This window comes from Leptonychotes weddellii, chromosome 6, assembly GCF_054177405.1.
Source record: "Leptonychotes weddellii isolate Sample4059 chromosome 6, ASM5417740v2, whole genome shotgun sequence".
NCBI classification, from domain to species: Eukaryota; Metazoa; Chordata; class Mammalia; order Carnivora; family Phocidae; genus Leptonychotes; species Leptonychotes weddellii.
This window is the reverse complement of record NC_138374.1, coordinates 57,747,865-57,762,840: the sequence shown is the minus strand read 5'-3', so window position 1 is coordinate 57,762,840 and position 14,976 is coordinate 57,747,865.

The window sequence follows — 14,976 nt, the reverse complement described above, 5'->3', positions numbered from 1 at the left end:
CATGTGCCAGAAATTGCAGAGTGTCAAGGACAAAAGACTCCTTTCTGTGGTGTACGCCCTGGCAAATTTATCACCTCTTTGTTTTTTTTTTCCAGCTTTATTGATATATATATATATATATATATATATATACACAAACACACGCACACATATATACACATACATATATATACATATATCCACTATATGTATATACATATATACACTATATATATATATATATATATATATATATGTAGGCTCCATGCCCATTGTGGAGCCCAACATTGGGCTTGAACTCATAACCCTGAGATTAAGACCTGGGCTGAGATTAAAAGTCAGACAGTTAACAGACTGAGCCACCCAAGCGCCCCTGTAATTGATATTTCAATAAACATTGTGTATCTCATTATAACATTGTTTAAGTTTAAGGTGTGCAATATGTTGATTTGATACACTTGTATATTACAATATGATTATCACCATAGTGTTTGCTAACACATCTATCACATCACATAATTACCATTTCTTTTTTTGTGGTGAGAATATTTAAGATCTACTTTCTTAGCAACTTTTAAGTATACAGTAGAGTATTCTTATTTATAATCACAGTGCTGTGCATTAGATCCCCAGGTGTATTTATCTTATAACTGGAAGTTTGTACTCTTTGACCAACATCTCCCCATCCCCATGCCCCCAAGCCTCTGGTAACCACCAATCTTCTTTGTACCTATGAGTTAGGCTTTTTTAGATTTCACATATAAGTGATATTGTACAGTAATTGTCTTTCTCTGTCTGACTTATTTCACTTACCATAATGCCCTCAAGATCTACCTATGTTGTTGCAAATGGCAGGATTTTATTCTCTGTAGTGGCTGAATAATGTTTCATTGTTTATATGTATATATACCATAGCTCCTTTACCTTTAATGGACAGTTAGGTTGTTTTCATATCTTGGCTATTGTGAATAATGCTGCAATAAACATGGAGTGCAGATGTCTCTTCAATATCCTGTTTTCATTTCCTTTGGATATATACCCAGAAGTGGGATTGCTTGATCATAGGGTAGTTCTATTTTTAGCTTTTTGAAGAAACTTCATGCTTTTTCTATAGCTGTACCAATTTACATCCCCACCAACAGTGTACAAGGGTTCCCCTTTCTCCACTTCCTTGCCAACGCTTGTTATCTCTTGTCTTTTTGATGATAGCCGTTCTAACAGGTGTGAGATGATATCTCATTGGACTTTTGATTTGCATTTCCCCAATGATTAGGGCATCTCAGTTGGGCATCTTTTCATGTACCTGTTGGCTATTTTATGTCTACTTTGAAAAACTGTCTATTCAGTTCCTCTGCCCATTTTTAAATTGGATTGCTTATTTATTTTTTTCTTTTGTTACTGAGTTATGTGAGTTCTTTATATAGTTTGGATATTAACCCCTTACCAGAAAAATGATTTGCAAATGTTTTCTCTCATTCCATATGTTGCCTTTTCATTTTGTTGATTGTTTCTTTTGCTGTGCAGAAGCTTTTTAGTTTTATGTAGTATTGCTTATTTATTTTTGCTTTGTTGCTTGTGTTTTTGGTGTCAGATCCAAAAAATCATTGCCAAGACTAATGCCAAGGAGATTTCCCCTATGTTCTCTTCTTGGAGTTTTACAATTTCAGGTCTTATGTTTAAGTCTTTAATTTATTTCGAGTTAATTTTTATGAGTGGTGTAAAATGGGGATCCAATTTCATTCTTCCACATGTGATTATTCAGTTTTCCCAGCACAATTTGTTGAAGAGACTATCCTTTTTCTATTGGGTATTCTTAGCTTCCTTGTAAAATATTAATTGATCATACATGCTGGGATTTTATTCTGGGCTCTCAATTGTGTTCTATTGGTCTATGTGTCTACTTTTAAGCCAATACCAAATGGTGTTTGATTATCATAGATTTGTAATATAGTTTGAAATCAGGAAGTATACTGCCTCCATCTTTGTTCTTCTTTTTTAGGATTGCTTTGGCTCTTTGGGGTCTTCTGTGGTTCCATACAAATTTTAGGACTGTTTTCTGTATTTCTGAGAAAAATCTCATTGACATCTTGATAAGGATGGCTTTAAATCTATAGATTGCTTTGGGTAGTATGGACATTTTAACAATATTCATTTTTCCAATCCATGAACACAGAATATATTTCTATTTGTTTGTATCTTCTTCAATATTTTCATCAAAGTCTATAGTTTTCAGTGTACAGATCTTTCACCTCCTTAAATTTATTTCTAATTACTTAATGTTTTTGATGGTATTATCAGTGGGATTATTTTCTTTTTCAGATACTTCATTGTTAGTATATACTGACTTCAGTATGTTGATTTTTATATCCTGCAACTTTACTAAATTCATTGATTAGTTCTTAGAGTTTTTGGTGAAGTCTTTAGGACTTCATATATAAAATCATATGATCAGCAAATAAAGAGATTTTATTTATTTCTTCCTTTCCAACTTGGGTGCATTTTATTTGGTTTTTAAATTGAAGTATAATTAACATACAGTGTTATATTAATTTAGGTGTATAATATAATGATTCAACAATGTATAAAATGAGAGGGAGAAACAGACTCCCTGCTGAGCAAGGAGCCCAGTGCGGGTCTTGATCCTAGGCCTCCAGGATCATGACCTGAGCCAAAGGCAGATGCTTAATGGACTGAGCCACCCGGGTGCCCTTGTATTTTTAATTTAAAAAAAAAAATTTTATTTATTTATTTGACAGAGAGAGCAAGAGAGCACAAGCAGGGGGAGCAGCAGAAGGAGAGGGAGAAGCAGGCTTCCCGCTGAGCAGGGAGCCCGACGACGCGGGGCTTGATCCCAGGACCCTGGGATCATGACTGGAGCCGAAAGCAGACGCTTAATCATCTGAGCCATCCAGGCACCCCAGTATTTTTAATTTTTTGAAGAACTTCCATATTGTCTTCCACATTGGTTGTACTAGCTTGCATTCCTACCAACAGTGCATGATGGTTATTTTTTCTTCACATCCTCAACACTTGTTTCTTGTCTTTTTAAAAAATTTTATTATGTTATATTAATCACCATACATCTTTAGTTTTTGATGTAGTGTTCCATGATTCATTGTTTACATATAACACCCAGTGCTCCATTCAATACGTGCCCTCTTTAATACCCATTACCAGGCTAACCCATCCCCCCACCCCCCTCCCCTCTAGAACCCTCAGTTTGTTTCTCAGAGTCCATAGTCTCTCATGGTTCTTGTCTTTTTGATTCTAGTTATTCTGACAGGTGTAATGTGATATCTTGTGGTTTTGATTTGCATTTCCCTGATGATTAATGATGTTGAGCATCTTTTCTTGTGTTTGTTGGCCATCTGTATGTCTTGGAAAAAATGTCTATTCAGGCTTTCTGACCATTTTTACAGATTATTATTATTATTATTTGGTGTCAAGTTGTGTAAGTTCTTTATATATTTTGGATATTAATCCCTTATTGGAGATATTATTTGCAACTATCTTCTTCCATTTAATAGGTTGCCTTGTCATTTTGTTGATGGCTTCCTTCGTTGTGCAAAAAGCTTTTTATTTTGGTATCATCCCAAAGTTTATTTTTGCTTTTGTTTCCCTTGCTTGAGGAGATGTATCTAGAAAAATGTTTCTACAGCCAATGTCAAAGAAATTACTGCCTGTGTTTTCTACGAGGAGTTTTATGGTTTCAGGACTCACATTTTAGGGTTTATTTCTAGGCTTTCTATTCTGTTCCACTGATCTATGTCTGTTTTTGTGCCGGATGCCTTTTATTTCTTTATCTTGCTTGATCGTTTTCATAAGGACTTCCAGTACTCTGTTGAATAAGAGTGATGAGAGTGCATACCCTTGTCTTGTTCCTGATCTTAGAGGAAAAGATTTCAACCTTTCACTGTTGTGTATGATGTTAGTTGTGGGCTTGTCATCATAGCCTTTATTATATTGAGATATGTTCCTTCCAAACCCAGTTTGTTGAGGGTTTTCATCACCTCTGGCTTCTGCAGTGTTTAGGATGGATCTCTATTAGAACTGCTAGGATATCATGTTACAACTGCTTAATTATCTCTTCCTCACCCGGTCCATGGGCTCCTTGACGACAATCTTATTGTCCTAGGCACCTTTGTATTCTCAGGGCTCAGCATAAGCCCAGAGTAGGTATTTGTATGAATGAGTTAAAAATCCCCAAATTATTTATATCTTTCCTTTGAAGTACTTTCTTTTTTTTCTCAAGTACTTTCTTACTAGTAATATACATGTATACTTTTCTGTTCCAAAGAAATTTTGTGCAGGAGCATCTAGTACTTCTAAATTATATAACTGCTTGTTATAACCAGTGACTTAAAAAATTACGTGGAGCCATTTAAAAAAGATAAAATCTAGGTGTTCTAAAGATTCTGGGAGCCTTTAGCTGAGTAGCATCAAAGTGACATAATCTGGGGGCTCTTGATAGCATTGTGTTGATGAGTACCAGCTTTGGATTCAAGAGACCAGAGGCCACGTCCTGGCTATTGCCTTTCACATTAGACAGTGACTGCAGGCGACGTATTATCTCTGGTACTTAATTTTCTCAGGTATAAAGTGCTGTGAAAAATAACTGTATAAATGTAGATGGTGTGTCTACATTTATTGTTGGGTCGGGCACATAAAATTACTAATGATTATTACTTCTCAAAATTTTGGCCTAATTATGAATATTTCACAAATTTATAGAACATAATTCATTTTAGATAATATGAAGTGATTTGATAACTTTATTTATCTTAATTATGAAACAAACATGTACATTTTTATGAGATCAAGGAGAAAAGAGCAACTTCATAGTGGGAAGTTTCCATAGGTATTACCCTGATTTTGGTCCACTGAAATGCTAAATTTGCCTCTGATTGTTATGCTAGGATGTTAGGCTGAGAAGAAATTTTCTATCTTGACAATGGTTTAAAACCCAAAGGCTACAAACATCATAAATTTTGGTAGAAGTGTTACCTTGTTCATATTGAACATAGGGTTTGCTTGAAATGACCATAGTAAAAGCCTTATTATCTGTTGTGATTGGCATTGACCAATAAATGTGTCAGTAAATTGAAAAGAGATTCATGATTAGTGATTAGTCAACATCACTAATTATCAGGGAAATGCAAATCAAAACCACAGTGAGGTATCACCTTATACCTGTCAGAATAACTAGAATCAAAAAGACGTAAATGTTGGAGAGGATATGGAGGAAAAGGACCCCTCTTACACTGTTGGTGGGAATGCAAACTGGTCCAGCCACTGTGGAAAACAGTATGGAGATTCCTCAAAAAATTAAAAACAGAAATACTATATGATCTAGTAATTCCACTTCTGGGTATTTATTTACCCAAAGAAAACAAAAACACTAATTCAAAATGACATACCCTATGTTTATTTCAGCATTATTTACAATAGCCAAGATATAGAAACAACTTCAGTGTCTATGGATATATGATTTTTAGAGTTATTTCACACTCTTTCGCAAATGTCTTACTCTTACCCACAATAATTTTCTTGCCTTTGTCAACTCTTTCCAAAGTATTCAACTAGGTTTCATAGAAGCCCAAAACTCTCCCCACTCCTATTTCACCAGTTTGTGTATCATTTAATTAAATTATGTAATTGCACTAGAAAGAGAACTGGCATAAACTGACCTGAGAAAAATGTAGGGAACTCAAAGTGAACATAAAATGAGTGTGTGGGCCTTCTAGAAAATAACCTACTAGTGGTAATTGCCCCATGTAAAATCAGTCAGATGTTTTGCAGAGGAAAGGAACCCATGGCTAGGTCAGGTGGACTGGTTAAGCGGAAAGTGGTCAGGAGCGTCAGATGGATTTAATCGTGAGAGCTTAGCTTCCTTCTACGAACTGAACTTGGCTAATTAGAGATGTTGTAGGATTCTGAGCTTTTGACCCTTAAAATGTTTTAAACTTTTCTAACCTTGTTGTTAGGTTATTTCAAGGCAATTCAATTTAAGATGTTGCTTGGTATTGAATTTTATCTCTTGCCAACCCTTTTCTTTTTCTCATGATCTCCTCTAATCCATGTGCCCCACTAAAAATACTAGTGTAATTTTAAAATTCGAGAAAAATGAAGGGGCTGGACAATCCTATCTTGTGGAAGGAGTGTCTGCCAAACACTGTGGCTGTGGACCAACATCAGTAACGTCCTGATGCTCAGCTGCACACTCATATCCCTAAATCCTTCCTGAGCAGTCGAGCTTTTACGAACACCTCCTGACACTTTTACCTAATTTGATGTTGAAAGTTTTAATGCCAGCCACAGAGAACCAATCTTTTGTCAATGTACAAAAAGTCTCTTTTGGCCTCTTAGTAGTACAAATAGTTCCTGAAATAGAAAAATTCAGGATCCTTTGTTTAGGCTAGCATCCATATTTCCAAGGATTATGAAATAAATGTTTGATCCAGGAGAGATAAAAAGAAGGCCTCCACTTGAAAATCTTGATATAATTGATCTGATAAATTCTTAACTCCTGCTGACGTTGATGAGAGCGAAGTGCATGCCAGAGGTCACGTTTGAGGTACTTGAAATTTGGAACTGTCTCCCAGATGGCTATCTAAACCTTCCCGATCCTGCTCTCTTCTTGAAGAGCCATTTGGCTGGCAAAGATAAAAATTTGCATGACTCCCTATAAGGGGATAGATTCGGTTGGTTTAAGTGTACAGATTTTTCTTTTTCCTTTCTAGTGTTTTAAAAGTGGGGACATTTTATGGTTCAAGAATGAAACATAGGGTGACAAAAGGCATATGCTGTTGCATGCTAGCATTGGTTCCATCGAAGTAGCTGCCGCCCCTTGGACGGGACTTGGTCGCTCCAATTCCCTATGGTTCCCTTCTCTCCTGTGCCTTGCCCTTGGCCAGTCATTGATGTTACCTCCTGACTCCTCTAGGCAGGTGAATTTGCAGTCCCTGTCATGGACTTTAACTGTTTCTTCATGTAAGCTTTGTGTCCACAAATCCAGAAGAATTAGGTTCTTCCAGGGTAATAAATTGTACCCTCTGCTGTCTGCATGAACACTTTATGGCCATTGAGCTGTCCCTTAATGTGCTGTAAACACTCAGGGTAGACAGTGCCTCCCCAAACATTTAGAATCACAGTTCAGCCAGATTTAAAATATACAGCTTTAGGGGTGCCTGGGTGGCTCAGTTGGTGAAGCGTCTGCCTTCAGCTCAGGTCACGATCTCAGGGTCCTGGGATGAGTCCCACATTGGGCTCCCTGCTCAGCGGAGAGTCTGCTTCTCCCTCTCCTTCCGTCCCTCCCCCGTTCATGTTCTCTCTCTCTCTCTCAAATAAATAAATAAAATCTTTAAAAAATATATACAGCTTTAATGTGAATGCAACATCTAGCAAACCTTTAGATGAGTATCTCCCGAAGGCCAAGTCACATGGGGTCATTTATTTATCTTTCGACTGCTTTACTCCTGGGTTACCTGATCCCTCAGGTTTCATGTGATGTCATGGAGATGATTCTGAATAAAGTAAGAGGGGAAGCCCAGAATTGACTCTCAGCTTTTGTCCCAATTTCCTGAAACAGCTGAGCGGGTTTCAGCAGGTTTCCTTGGCCATCGTCTTTGTCCCAAGACTTCTTGATTCTGCTTCCCCAGTGGTTTGGCTTAAGGAACAGTAGGGATGTAAATCATCATGGAAGGAGAAGGTATCTGAGGACAGAGACCCACCAAAGATGATAGGGAGTTGGAGGAAGAGTGGCAAGTAGGATCAGGCGAGGGGGGCCACCGGAAGATACAGCTAAGGGTAATGGCTGGAGGGGTAGTGAAGCTAGAAACCAGGAAAAAAGAATGAAAAGTTTCTTGGTCTCTTGCTTTTCTATTTATCGTGTAGGTTGGAAATTCACTTCTACTGAACGAGAAATGTATGACCAGCATGATCCCTAGGATTGTATGGAGGCTGAAGAGAAAAGAAAGCTTTCACAGGAAATGCCCATTTATTCTCAGTTATGTAGAACACTTCAAGGTATTTATAAGGTTTTATTTTTGGTCTTTAGCAAATGCAAGGATAAGTTGGCTAATGTGAGTCTTATGCTGAAGTGGCTTCTTAACCCTTAAATTCTCTTAGTTTGCAGACCAGTGGCCTGTCTGTGAAATGTGCCAAATTATCAAGGGCATTTCTTGTCACCTCTTTTCAGCAAGTTCTCTGGGAGCCATGGGTAGAAGCCTGTGCCTGGAAGCGAGGGAGGGGGGGTGGGGGGGGAGGTGGCTGTGGTTTGACTGGAGGAAGCACAGCTTTTTTGGCTAAATAGCCAACTTTTAAAATCCTGATATAAATAAAATGTTTTTCTAACTGTTATTGTTTGGCTCATTTCCCAGGTAAGTGCATGAACCATACATCATTGACCTTGGCTCTAAAATATAGATTTTCATCTTTAAAGAATTTGGGATCAGAGGTTAGAGATCATAGGTTGTTTGAGCTGGAAAGGATTTAGAGGTCTGCTAGTCTACTCCTTTATTTTATGGATGAAAATATCCCCAAACTCTGTCATATCCAGATCTCTCTCTTTTTTCTTGTCTTTAAAAATTCTTTAAAAAAAATATTCAAGCTTTATTGAGATATAATTGACACACCATTATGTAAGCTTAAAGTATATAATGTATTGCTTTGATATACTTATAAATTGCAAAATGATTACTATGATAGCATCAGCTAACACCTTCATCATGTCACATAATCACCATTTCTTTTTTTTGCAGTGAGAACACAAGATTTATTGTCTTAGCAGCTTTCTTTTTCTTTAAAAGATTTGAGAGAGAGAGCATGCACACGTACACATGCATGAGTGGCGGGGGGATAGAGGAAGAGAGAATCTCAAGCTGACTCCCCCCCTTACTGCGGAGCCCCACACGGGCCTCCATCCCGTGATTCCAAATCAAGAATCGGGAGCTTAACCGACTGAGCCACCCAAGCGCCCCTCTTAGCAACTTCCCGGTGTGTAATACAGTATTATTAACTATCCCATCTAAATAACTCTTAATACATTGAGACATGTTAGGTAATATATCAGTTTTAATTACTTTTTTTGGAGAGGGAACTTCTGGGGAGCCCTCTTTGCTTCTGGGGCTGTTCTGGGCCTGGACCCAATGGTTACTCTGGACTTGCCTTTTTTACCATGCTAGGACACACTTTACCTTGCTTTTTTGTGGGATCCTGAATTTCCCTATTTCCATTGTCTTTCTTGGTTTATACCTTCATTCTGGTGGAGAACATTTTTCATCCTATACTTTCAAGAATTGGGGGCCACAGCAGGTAAATTTCTTGAGGACTTGCATACTTAAAATCACATCCTTATGATCACATTTAATTGATAATTTGGATAGGTATAGAATGTTGGAAATTATTCCTCCCCCTGAATCTTGAAGATGTAATTATTTCTTTGAATTTTGGCTTCTGGTGCTGGTGTTGAGCCATCTGATGCCAATCCGACTCCTGATTTCTTCTATATGACAATTTTTTTCATTCCATTAGATTTTTTTGCTGATGTACTGGGGATGGGTCTTTGATTTGTTTTCTTCCATTTTCTGGGGTACTAAGTTAGCCCATTAAATCTGGAAACTTTTATCTTTCAGTTTTATGAGTTTGGCATACATTACTAATTTGATAATTTCTTCCCTTCTATTTTTTTTTTTTTTGTCTGTGCAGTTTCTTTCTGGAGCTTCTAGAGAGTTTCTCTAATTTTCTGATGCTTTCTTTTCTTTTTCCATATTTTTGTCTTTTTTGTTTATTTTCTAGGAAATTTCCTTGAGTTTCTCTCCTGACCCTTCAGTTGAATTCTTTCCCTTCCTGATCTCATAGTTTTCATTTCCAAGCATTCTTTTATTTCTCTAAATATTTCTTCTTTTCATGGCACCCTGTACTTTGATGGATGCAATATCTAGTTTTATCACTGATGCTGTCATAATAGCTTTATAAGTTATCTTCTGATGATATTTTTGTCACTTTTTTTTTTTAAGATTTTATTTATTTATTTGACAGAGAGAGACACAGCGAGAGAGGGAACACAAGCAGGGGGAGTGGGAGAGGGAGAAGCAGGCTCTCCGCGGAGCAGGGAGCCTGATGCGGGGCTCGACCCCAGGACTCTGGAACCATGACCTGAGCCGAAGGCAGACGTTTAATGACTGAGCCACCCCGGCGCCCTTGTCACTTTTCATCTTTGTCTTTTTAAATGTGTTTTTCCACTTTCTTTCATGTTAGAGAATTTCCTTATGATTCTGGTTACCTTAGTTCTTCTCTTCCTAGCGAGGACAGGGAAACTCAAACTGGTTTTAAAGTTGGTGAGTATGAGTGAAACTCCTGAACTGCTGGGCTTGTGTGTTTATAATTTGTTATTGTGTTAATAGGTTTTGGGAGGGAATGAATGTATAGGTTCAGTGTACAATATTTAACCGGATGTTCTGGTTGCTACATTGTTCTATTAAGTGCAACATTGCTGGGACCTAATAAAGCCTTGGTGCTTGTCTCTCTCCTTTCTTCCCCCTTCCCGTCTCCCTCTCTTTCCTTGTGCATCCTTTCTGCCATATCCATACCATGTCCGGGGGACACCTGTTTGGTAGATCTGTTTTCCATTAGCATCCTGAGCAATTTGGAAAAAGTCATTATGGAATACACTCCAGGGCACCTGGGTGGCTCAGTTGGTTGGGAGACTGCCTTCGGTCATGATCCTGGAGTCCCGGGATTGGGTCCTGCATTGGGCTCCCTGCTCAGCGGGGAGTCTTTTTCTCCCTCTGACCCTCCTGCCTCTCATGCTCTCTCTCTCTCTCAAATAAATAAATAAATAAATCTTTAAAATAAAAGGAATACACTCCAAAAGGTAGTAAGATCCATAACTGTCTGATTTCGTCTAAGGCCAGGGCTTTAGGTTAGGGTGATATTAGCAAATAATTCAAGAGATATTTATTGAGCTCCAATTATGTGCATGGCATATAACTGCTACTGAAAAAGAAGTAAACAAACAAAAAGTAAAATAGTATACTCTATTCCAAAAGGCTTATCTGCTAATACTTTCTGCCTGAGCCATGACATTAGACCTGCCACTGCTCATTCCATGATTTCAATAGGAACTCTGACTTAGTTCATATAAATGTTGAATTAATTAAGGCCCTCAAAAGCTTAAAATTGGAATTTTAAGCTTTTTTTCCTTTTGTCCTTAGAAGATTTTCGAAGGTACCAACCTTACCTTGCACTTCTTTTTGTATTTTCTCAAACTGCCCTTCATCATGCTTTACCTGGCAGGGATGCCAGATATGTCTGTGGCTGATGAGGCCGACCTCAGGACTCTGGTCACTATGACTACAACCTGTTAGATTTTGGTAGAAAAATCAATGACTTGCTTATACTCGGGAGGTGGGAAGCAAACACAAGGATTGCCACCATAAATGCGGCCTGTGGTGAGCAGATTCTAAGGTTATGTCCAGGTTCAGAGAAAGGGAGCATGGTAGTAGTTAGTCCTTGTACCTTGTTTTGCTGTTTCTCATGGTTCCTCCAGGAATATCATTACTGGGACTCATGAGGGAAGCAGGGATTAAGTGATCAAAGTCAACTCTTTCATCTCCTATGTCCACTGCAAGATTGTCCTGCAGTAGGTATTTATAACCTTCCTATCTGCTGGAACTGGAGGGAGCAGGCCCTGAATGTTCTTGCCGCAGCTCTATCTCTGGATCTTCCGTTTGAATATGGGAAGGGTAATGCAGCCCTTCCCCTAAAACATGGCTATTTGAATGGAGGTCTATCTGTACACAATGTCAGTTAAAGGTATTTGTGCATATACAGTATACGTATCTACATATTGTATATGTTTATACAGCCAAGTCAAATTTTTTGCACTAGTTATGTTTTGTAAAGTCACTGAACCATTGCTTCTGGGGAAGATATGGAGTTAGACTCCTCTGAGGCTCTGGTCACAAGATTATCGTTAACGGATCAATACATAACCTTGTTTTATGGGGCAATTTATTTAACATATGTTCTTGATTCATTAACATTGAATTCACAGCCAACAACACTATATCTCATATCTGAACAAAGCTCATCACACACATCTCTCCACAAGGTACATCGCAGCCTCTTGTGTTTGGGAACACTGGGCAACACTTCAGCATTCCACTTGGGGGCCATTTTAAACAGTGAAATCATCAACAGAAAAACACAGAAATGTGACAAATGTGGCACTAAGTAGACCATGAAAAGGACACTTGTTTGTAGTGTGGCAGCTGCAATAAGAAGGGGGGGCATCACCTTGTTTACCTCGGGTGGGAACATGCGTGGCTAACTTTTTTTGTCTACTCTGTGCATGTCTGCACATGTTCACCAAGCACCACTGATATTGATTTTGGGGTCACAAATGAATTTTTGCAAGTAGGCAAATTGGCAAACACGAAATCTGCAAATAATGAAGACTGACTCTGTGTGTGTATTATGGACAAAAGGAAAACAAAAAAAAATTAATCCCCAAAGCTTTGTGACCGTTTCAACTTCACATGTGTGTATTGAGAAGCTTGACCTTGACTCCCAATAGAGGGACAGATCCTATTCCTATCAGCTGTAGCAGCTACTAGCCAAACACTTCACATGAGCCTCCAGGTTTATTTTCCTCTCTCCTTGTTTTGTTAGGTTCTGTTTTATGGAAGAAGCCAGGTGAGCACCCAGTGACCAATAATCTGGGCTGTTAATAGGTAGGTGTTATTGAAACAGCTGAAGCAAGCCTCCTCCTGCCTAGGGCTGAGATCTTAAATTCTAACTACTGAGGGCCGCCTGAATTTCCAGAACCATCTGCTGTTGAATTATTTAGTCAGGCCACATAGACAGATTTTGATGTGTTTCATTTCTTTGTCCTTGTTCATGACATTTAACAAATGTATTCTGCTTGAGTAATTTCTATTCTTGTCACATGGCAGAGTGACTCACCTGAATCGGGAAAGAAAGACCAAACCAATTTGTTACCATGAGGGGAAAAAAACAGTATGGGGAACAACAGGTCATTATATTCACACATACTGTGGATAAGTAACATTGTGAAAGCTGTCAGTGTTTGGTAAATTTATTTCAACTGTGTAAAATAAATTTTGTAGCAAAAATGTACTTTTTCAAAAAAACCATTGGCTAACTTATTTTGAAAGTTGTTTTCTGAGTCTCCCTAAGCATTGCCGTAGGAATGTTGGTGTTTTATGATGCTGCGTTGAGGAGGAATAATGGTATGGGGAGTATGGTGGTAGAGGGAGGACTAGCAGGGTCCCCAAAACCTTCTCCAGCTTAACTTCCACGAGTAAGAGATGGGTCATATAACAACCTGAACCTCCAGTGATACTAATCTTTAGGTAAGCAGAACCTTTTCTTTTTGAGATGGAAAAAAACTTATTCAAATGGCTTTTTTTTTTTCACCTCCAGCTTTATTGAAGTATTATTGACAAATAAAAATTTTATGTATTTAGGTCGTACAATGTGGCTCTAAGAGGCACAATGTGATGGTTTAATATACATAACCTTGTGAAGTGCTTACCGTAGTCATGTTAATTCACACATCCATCACCTCACATAGTTATCATTTGTTTGCGCATGTGTGGTGAGAACACTTAAGATCTACTCTTAGCAAATTTCAAGTACAGTATTATTAATTATAGTCACCATGGTGTCCGTTAGATTCCCCAGAACTTATTCTAACTGAAAGTTTGTATCCTTTGACCGACATCTCCCCATTTCCCCCACCCCTCGTTCCTGTCAACCACCATTCTGCTATGAGTTCTACTTTTGTAGATTTTGCCTATAAGAGATTACACAGTATTTGTCTTTCTATGTCTGGTGTATTTCACTTAGCATAATGCAGTCCAGGTTCATCCATGTTGTCGTAAATGGCGGGTCTCCTTATTTTATGGTTGAATAATATTCATATATATGTGTGTGTGTGTGTTTGTGTGTGATATATATTCCTCTTCTTTATTCGTAGATGGACACTTTGGTTGTTACCATATCTTACCTATTCTGAATAATGATGCAATCAATAGGGGAATGCAGATATCTCTTTGATAGCCTGTTTTTGTTTCCTCTGGGTATATACCCAGAAGTGGGATTGTTAGATCATATGGTAGTTCTATTTTTAACTTTTGAGGAGGCTCTATACTGTTTTCCATAATGATTGTACCAATTTACATTCCTACCAATAGTGTACAAGGATTTCTCTTTCTCCACACCCTTGCCAACACTTGTTATCTTTTGTCTTTTTGATAATAGCCATTTTAACAAATGTGAGGTGCTATCTCAGTGTGATTTTGATTTGCATTTCCCTGTTGATTGTTGATGTTGAGCTCCTTTTCTTGTACCTGTCAGCCATTTGTATGTCTTCATTAGAAAAATATCTAATCAGGTCCTTTGCTCATATTTTAATTGAGGTATTTTATTTATTGATTGATTGCTGTTGAGTTATAGGAGTTCTTTGTATATTTTGGGTATCAGCCCCTTATCATATACACAGTTTGCAAATATTTTCCTCCATTCTGTAATTACCTTCTGTTGATTGTTTTGCTGTCCAGAAGACTTTTTCATTGGTTCACTTACCAAAAATGTTCTATGTAGGCTTTAGGTATGGCTGGATCCAGGAGTTCAAATGATGTCATTAAGGGTCTTTTTTTTTTTTTCTCTTTCTCTCAGTTCCGGTGTCCTCCCTGTTGGTTCTTCCCTTGTAATGCCAAATTAATTTATGTCCTAGTGTCACAGCAACTTCATCAGAAATGAGTTATTTTGTTTTCCTGACAATTTCACGGAAGTCCCAGAATTCAGTTTTTCCCTTCCTTCCTTCCTTCTTTCTTTCCTTCCTTCCTTCCTCCCTTCTTCTTTCTCCCTTCCTTCCTTCCTCCCTTCTTCTTTCTCTCTCTCTTTCTCCCTCCCTTCTTTCCTTTCTCCCTTCCCTTCCTTCCTTCCTTCCTCCCTTCTTTCTCTCTCTCT